Source organism: Octodon degus, unplaced genomic scaffold, assembly GCF_000260255.1.
Source record: "Octodon degus isolate 3935 unplaced genomic scaffold, OctDeg1.0 scaffold00153, whole genome shotgun sequence".
NCBI lineage: Eukaryota > Metazoa > Chordata > Mammalia > Rodentia > Octodontidae > Octodon > Octodon degus.
In genome coordinates this window covers 5,092,396-5,100,083 of record NW_004524729.1, presented here as the reverse complement: position 1 = coordinate 5,100,083, position 7,688 = coordinate 5,092,396, and positions in this window count along the sequence as shown.

Genomic DNA, 7,688 nt, shown 5'->3' with positions numbered 1-7,688 from the left:
GAGGGTGGCGGTGGGAGCCCTGGGCTGAGGTGCTCTGCAGGAAGCCGGCTCCTGGGTCAGGGTATCAGGAGGAACATGGAGAGGGCTGCTGGGCAAGTGGGACCCTGGGACAGGGGCTCAGCTGGGGACTTCCCACCTGCCACGAGGAGCTCTTGGACTCCATCGGGTGGGCGGGGGCAGCTTCTGCTTCATCTCCACCCTGGCTCCCTGAATGTGGGGTCTCCTTAATTCCCCAGGGACAGGCTGGGGCCTGGGCCCCTGTCCCTCACTGCCTGCTTCCCTCCTGGGCCCCAGGCTGCACGCAGACCTGACAGCCTCCCCTGTTCCTGCCTCCCAGGCTGGTGTGCCAGAGCTGGGCTCAAGATAGTGTCCAGCGACTTCCTCCCCTGAGGATGGGCATGGCTTCCTGGTGGGCAGCCTGGAGAGGAGGAGGCCTGCCCACTGCGGCTCCTGCAGACCAGGGGGAGTGTGTGGTTAGCAGGGCAGGGTCCTCACACACCCCAAGTTGAGAAGGGGTGCTGCCTCTCCTCCCACCCACACTGAACCCTGCACACTGGCACAATGCTCACAGTCACACAGGGAAACCCACAGGGGAGCCAGAGGCTCTGCCTGGGTGCCAGCGAATTCTGCATTTTCATGACATGTACCAGGGAGACAGAGAAGGGACTCAGGGTGCAGGCTGCACGCTGTCTGCAGCGTGCCACCTTGTGCTCCCTGTCAGAGCTGGGAGGAGCTGCCGGGGGAACACATGAGATTTTCCACAAAAAATGACCGCAGGGGACGAGGACAATGCACAGTGGGTAAAACCGCCCCTAACGGGACAAGTGGGGATTCAGGGGTCCCAAGCTGGTATCCTGAGGACTGCTGCACAGGGTGTGGCGTGTTATCCTATTACAGGGTCAGCCTGAGATATGGGTGGGCCTTGCAGAGCTGGCTCTGCAGGTGTCCTGGTCACCGCAGGAGGCTGGGAGGACAGCGCCGTGTCTGTTTGTGGGCCCAAAGCAGCTCTTTCTGTTTCTTGGTGCAAAGCAAACTTGGAAGGTCGGCGACAAGAAGTCCAAGTGCTTGCTCACACTTCAGGTGTTTCCCAGCAATGTGTGCTACATGCAGGCGCACACACCCTTCACACACTGCCTGCGCTACCTGGTGGCCACTATGTGCCTACTGGACACCTCTCATTGGCCACTGCCTATCTCTTCACCTGCCACCAATCAAACATCATCTATCAGCCTGTTGGGGCCACCCATCTGCTCCCAGGGCCACCGCGCCTTTCCCTGCAGTCCGCACCTGGTCCTCTGCAGAATGCTAGGATCGCAGCTGGAACCTGGAGACTGGGCTGTGGCTTTAGGCTTCCACCCAGGAGGCTGAGGGCTCATAGCAGGCATAGAGAGTGACCTAGTCATGGGCACAGTGCTGGCAGGTGTGGGCAGAGGTGGGGAGAGTCGGGCCTCTAGTGCGGGTCCTGTGAGCTGCTTCCTCCGTGTGTCCTGCTGTGACAAGCTGGCCCTGATGCCTGGAGCTCAGCCTTCTACTCCTGGGGGCTCGATGTAGAGGGGCAGGGTGGGCGCCACCTGCTCCGCCCAGCTAGGTCCCACTTCAGCTCTCTTCTGCCCCTTCTGGAAACTTCCAAGAGGCTTCACAGGGGTCTGTCACCATCTTCCTAGCCCTGGGGACATGCCTAAGTGCTCACAGTGTGACCTCCAACATGCACGGTCACTCTTCTGTCTCAGCAAAGCCCATAACCACCAGTGAGGCCTCCGCAGCTGTGTGGAGGAGCTACATGCCATGGGGCCACTTTCCCACTCTGCTGTGGCCCTGCGCAGCTGGCCTGGATGAGGTCCCTGGAGATCACCGGGCAGAGTTCTGCTTTGGAACTCCAAGTCACAGGCTGCCCACCCTCAAAGGCAGTTTCCTAAGGCACCCAGTGAGCTGGCCCAGGAAGGCGCCTTTGGGTCCTCATCAGGGTCTACCAAGAGCTAGGCCGGGCACAGACCCGCGGGTACAGGGAGAACCGCGCTGCTTGGAAACGGAGCCTGAGCAAGCCACATCAGGGTGGTACTGTCGTCCCCCGCCCTGACCTCATCCTTGCCCGCACCTGTGCCTGCCAGGTGCTGGGCTGTTCCGTGGGGGCTTGGGGCTGGATCTTGAGGCAGGAAGGAGCCTGGCTACGAGGTGATGTCTGCGGGGTCATTGGCAGGCTGGCCTGGCCCGCGCCTCTCCCAGCTCCTGGAACTCTCAGCAGCAGCTCTGAACCTGCAGCAGCAGGGGGAGTGGCAGAGAGGGAAGCGCAGGCAATTACTGTAACTGCTGTAGCATGTTATCCTATTACCACGCAGGACAAAAGTTTCCCGGCATCTGGCTCCAAAATGTCATGTCAGACAAGACCTGGATTTCCTCCCGAAATTTTTAATCTTCCGTGTGGAACAGCCGCTGCCTCCTAATAGGATGGGTGCAGAGATAGCCCATTGTCGGTGGCCACGGGCGGCCTCGCTGCACCTCCCGACCTGAGTATCAAAGAGCTGGCAGAGCCCACAGCCACGGCAGTGTGACCTGGAGCCTGCGCAGTCCTGCTGGGCTTGAGGCTGAGCCTTTGCAAGTTGGTGTCACACAAGGAGGCTGGTGCCGCACCACACCTGGTGCCCTGGAACTAAGCCACCTTCTTCCATGGCTCCTGGCGGCTGTGCCTGCTTCGCTCACACCTGCGTCCTTGTCTTTCCAGGTGAGCATGACATGCTGCCAGCCACACATGTCTTCCTGTCCCGGGGCCCATGCCTTGCCTGCCTGGCAAGGCAGAGTCAGGGTGATTTCTTTATGGGGTTTCAGAGTTTCACAGTTCCAGCCGAACCCAGGTTCTGAGCATCTTCAGGGGAGGGAGCCCCTCAGTGCTTTTCAAGGTTGCAGGACGTTTCATGGTATAAGGCTGCCTCCGTTCACAGCTGCGGGCGAAGCCACATTGCACTCAGCGCGTCTGGGCACAGCTTGCTGAGGCAGCGACTTTACTCCAGGTAGCTGTCACCCAGAGGGACCTGGTGAGGCTGGCACGGAAGACCACACCGCCACACGCGCGACCCCGGCGTGCACCTTAGCCCTTCCTGTTCCTTGCAATGACCTTCACGTGGTTCAGCCAAGCTTCTGGCCACTCAGGGCCCCATGTGTCTCCCCAACATCCTTCCTCCCCCTTGGGATTTGGGCCAGGCCCACTGACACTTTGTCTCCTGTCCACAGGTCCCTGGGCTGTGACAGTTCCTCAGGCTTGCCTGTGTCTGAGCCCAGGACTCCCGAGGACATGCCCACATATTTGGCCAGGTGGCCCCTCTTAGAAGTATGTGGCGTTGCTCTTAGGGTCAGCCCAGCTGCAGGGTCTCCGGGGAGGCCACCGAGGGGGGCGCTCTTCCTGTCCATGCACAAGGGCACCATGCAGTTGCTGGGCCTGGTGCAGCGCCCTCCCCAGTCCTGTCCAGCGCAGAGGGCAGGCGCCTCCTCCAGGGCCACCTGCAGCTGAGAGGCAGTTCCGGTTGTCCTGAGATCTTCCGCACTGCGGGCTGTCACACCAGGACAGGGTGGCAGGACAGGACATGCAGGGCTCCCACACCTGACAGCCGGGGAGGCCCAGATGTACACACAGATGGGCCAGCATTGGGGTGGGGTACAGCAGCCCCCGAGGGAGGTGCAGCTGTGTGGCTCCTGCCCATGCAGGGTGGTGGCACCCTGGTCCCATCCCCAGTCCCTGTCACCAGTGTCCTCTCTGCTGGCTGTGTTGCCCTCACTCCTGAAGCACAGAGATCTCTACTACAGCTGGAAGAGGTGAAAAATTCCGACTTGGCTGAACTAAACCCAGTGAAAAAAGAAAACCTTTCCAGGGTTATCTTTCTTCTGCTTTATAAGGAAAAGGCTGAGCAATGTAGGGAAAGGACCTAATTGGATTAAATCCTGGTATCCTAGTGCAGGAACCACAGGCTGCCTACCCATGAGGCCAACAGCCCTGGCAGGCCTGGGTCTTGCCACCCCAGGTGGCCTAGGAGGGGACGTGGTAGGGACAAGGGCCTCTTGCAGGCCTGAGCCCTGATCTGGTGGCTGTGCTGCCTCAGAGCTCATCTGGAGGTCCAGGTTGCAGGGGGCAGGGTTCCCAGGACTGTAACGTGGGTGGAGGACAGGGCAGGGGGACCCCAGGAGCCACAGGAGCTGTGGACCTACCCAGACGGGTGGTCAGTGAAGGCCCAGAGGGCACATGGTGGCTTTCTGGAGGTCCCTCTGGGGTTATAAGGCCTGCTGAGAAAACTAGGCACTGCTTGCCTTCCGGGGTCAGTGCGGCTCTTGGAGGACAGGCTGGGTTTCAGCATATCACCTGCCCCTTGCTGGATGGACACCAGGTGAGGCCATGCAGGTTCTGTGACCCCATGCTCCCACTCATGGACCCTGTGACCAAGGGACTGGATGGGGATAGGCCAGCCTCTACCTGATCAGCCACAGGCCAGACTACAGCTGCCAAAACCTTCCCCAGGGCTCTTCCCACCCAAGGGCAGGGCCCCACGGTCTGCCGACACATGGGAGGGGGGTGGCATGCACCTGGGAGCCCCCAACACTCCCCAGGACTCTGCAGGAGCCTATAGTCAGGAGCAAGTTGCTGGGTGCTGTCCTGTGCCCGGGGTCCTGGCATCTCCTGCTGGGAGTCCCCTGCAGGAGACTGGGTGCTGGGGTGGGGGGAAAGTCCTTGTCATCTGATTCCCAGTGACAGCAGTGACAGCAGCGATTTGGCCTGAGCCTCCAGGGTTCTACACATCTGAGGCATTGCCTACTCTATGTGCACGATGACCTGTAAGGTCAGAATGTCAGGTAGGGAAAGTGAGGTCCCAAGGACCTTGGCAGACAACACTCCGCCTGGTGCCTGGTGGCAGGGGCTGGACCCAGGTGTGGTGGCGGCCCCCCATCCCTGTCATCCTCAAGTTTAAGAGTGATTCTCATCATGGCGTGAGTGGACCCCCATGCTCCAAGGTACAGGGACACATCTGTCCTCAGAACTTTCAGGTGATGTTCCTGACTTCTCAGGGAGCACAGGGGCCCACAGCCACCTGGAGGAGCTGGGAGGAACCTGTGGCATGGCCAGCTTAGCTTCCTACAACGCCAGCCCAGCTTCAGCCAGATCTGTGGCACAGGCAGGACAGATGGCACCACACAGAGACTGTTCCTGGCAGGAGCGGAGCTCCAGCACCACGGACAGCTCTGCCAGGGCCTCAGGGGCAGGGGAGGGGAGGGGAGGGTGCAGGGAGGCCGCTCCAGGCCCCAAGCCCCAGCCTGGCGCCCAGGAGGCCCAGAAGAACACAACTGCCGGGGGCCTTGGGTGCCTGTCCCCATCTGCCAGAGCCTGAGCCCCAGGGCACAGGACAGATGACCAGATGAGTTGGGGTGGGTGCATCTCCTCATGGTATAGGGAGAGAAATTAGTGCCCCATAATTAGGGAGAAATTGCTGAAGGCTGATTAAGGAGAAATTAAGGGAGGCCACCTCCCCCCAGGACTCCTGTCCTTTCTGCTTTCCCGTGGCCGAGCTGAGTGCCTGCATTCCTGCTCTCCTCTTTTCCTGTCTCGAAGGTACTAACTGCTAAGAGCTCTCAGTCACTGGGACAGCAGGTTGGAGCAGGACAGGTACCTCGGCCGGACAGAGGCCAGACTGCTCCGAGTCCTGGCTGGGGACAGGTCACTTGTATCTGTGGAGCTGGACCGCTGTTCTGTGCAGGACGCCACGGGAGCCGCGTGGCGAATCAGAGAGAAAATGAGTTGTTTACGGTCATTTACACTGGGGATTTTTCTTACACGATCTGCCCTTGTTTCACCTGGCTCTGAACAGACATTGGCGGGACCTTGGGCAGCCCTGTCAGTGCAGCAAGTGCAGGTTGTTACTGGAAAGGGTGCCGGCGAGGGGGTGATTAATGGTTGGCGAGTACGAGCTCCTAGGAAGAGGACTGGGGCCCAAACAGCACCAGCCGGCAGCATGGAGAAGTAAATTAATGTCCTTGCCTACAAAGGGCTCGTGGTATGGAAACTGCCGCGGGCAGGCCTAGCTGCAGAGCAGGAGGGGACCACCCTGGCAAAGTCACTGCCACTCCAAGGGCGTCCTGCGGGGAGGAGGGAAGGCGCTTGGAGTCCAGGCTGCCCGGAGGGTGGCAGGAAGGGCAGCCAAGCCCCTGGCTCTGGGACTCTCACCAAGACAGTGGCTGGGCGGCTGCATCTGAGCCTGGGGAGGGGGTGCCACAGGGACCACCACACTTGTCACATTGAGCTGGGCAGACACTGGAGGGGTTGGAGGGCCCCGAGCCCAGCCAGCTCAGGCTCCTCAGCTGAGTGATGCTGTTTCTGTGTCACCTGCTTGGCTCGGGTGTTCACTTCCACTCAGGGTCTGAGGAGCCGCAATTAGCAGATGGTTTGAGGTCTATTAGGCTGCGCCGCCCCCCGCCCCCTCCAAAGCCACTGGAATCAGAGATTGGATTTCTTAATGACAGAAGAATTAAGTAATGGGCCTGAGCAGGGCCGCGGGCAGCCGTGTGAAGCCATGTGCAAAATTGATATTTCAACAAGCCTGATAACGTATTAGGGCAATGGCCATGCTGTGTCGCAGTGTCGTGTGATAAATCTTCCGTCAAGCGCCTGCAGGGGTGCCAAGGGGCACTCACAGCCCTTCGGTCTTCAGAGAGGGCCATGGGCCCATGCTGAGGAGAGGGAGGCCTAGCTGTGTGGTGGGGCTCCGGGCCTGGAGGCTCCCCACACATGCAGAGCCCCTTCCTGGGGATGGTGTGGGCTGTCACCCGAGAGCCCAGGTCCTCAGCCAGGCCTGGATCCCCACACACTACTGGGTGCTTGGACGGGGCCCACTGAGGCTGGGGCCTCGCCGTGCACACCACGGACTCGGGACCACAGGGTGGTCACAGTTCATCTTCACTTTGATTTGTAACTGTGAGCTGAAGTAGAGGGGCCGGGACAAGATGCTCGGTGACAATTTTATGAAGATCAATGTTGTTAAGGACCGAATCCTTGTCCGAAATAATTTGTATAAAATATAGTCGCATTAGATGAGAGTCTGCACTGAATTATCAGCTAATGGGGTGTCGAATTGTGAGAAACCTCTGGCTTTCTCCGGGGATAATTGAACGTGACGTGTGCAGCACTGGCTCGGGGGTTTGGGCACACAAAGTGTCCCTGGCTGGCAGGTGCCTCTGCACAGCCCCGTGCTGCCCTGTTCCCTCTCCGTGACAGTCACGGACCCCAGGAGCCTCTGTCTCCCCCTGCTGCCCGGGCTGGTCTCTGCCAAGCCCTGGGTCCAGCCGCATCCTAGCCCCTTGCCCTGGCTGGTTCTGGGCTCAGCCTAGGCCCACACTTGAGACAAGGAGGAGCAGCAGTGAGAAGCGGGCTGTCCTGGGCTCTCTCTGAGGCTTAGGCAGCCAGGGACACAGAGACCCCAGGAGTGGCTCCTGGAGGGCTCACCCTTGGCCAAGGGAGGTCTCCATGCCAGGACTCAGCAATGCTCACCTCCCTGCCCCCCACGCTGGTTACCTTATACCCCACTAAGTGAGCAGAGGCAACCAGGACCCAGCCTTGGGGACCTGGGGGATGCCGGGGATAAGGTCCAGTGCTCCAAGGGGGTCTCACACCCTGGACTGTCCCCCTCAAGGGTCCTCAGGGCAGCCCTGGCTGAGCA